We start from the raw sequence: 217 nt of genomic DNA, 5'->3' as shown, positions 1-217 counted from the left end.
GACAAAAAGCTACAAGCCCCGCTCATCTAATAAGAATCTGAGCTTCATTTAAAACTCTAAAATATTATTACTTCTTAATTTCTGTTAAAACCTATTTTATTTTTCTGGTTGCTTGAGGACAAGCAACAGTTTAAGTTTGGTGTTGTGATGAGCGGATATTTTATATGCTTTTTGGGGGTAATTTCATGTAGATTTTAGTATGTTTTAACTAGTTTTC

The sequence above is a fragment of the Arachis duranensis genome, chromosome 9, assembly GCF_000817695.3.
Source record: "Arachis duranensis cultivar V14167 chromosome 9, aradu.V14167.gnm2.J7QH, whole genome shotgun sequence".
Lineage (NCBI taxonomy): Eukaryota > Viridiplantae > Streptophyta > Magnoliopsida > Fabales > Fabaceae > Arachis > Arachis duranensis.
Note: the sequence above shows the minus strand (reverse complement) of the source record.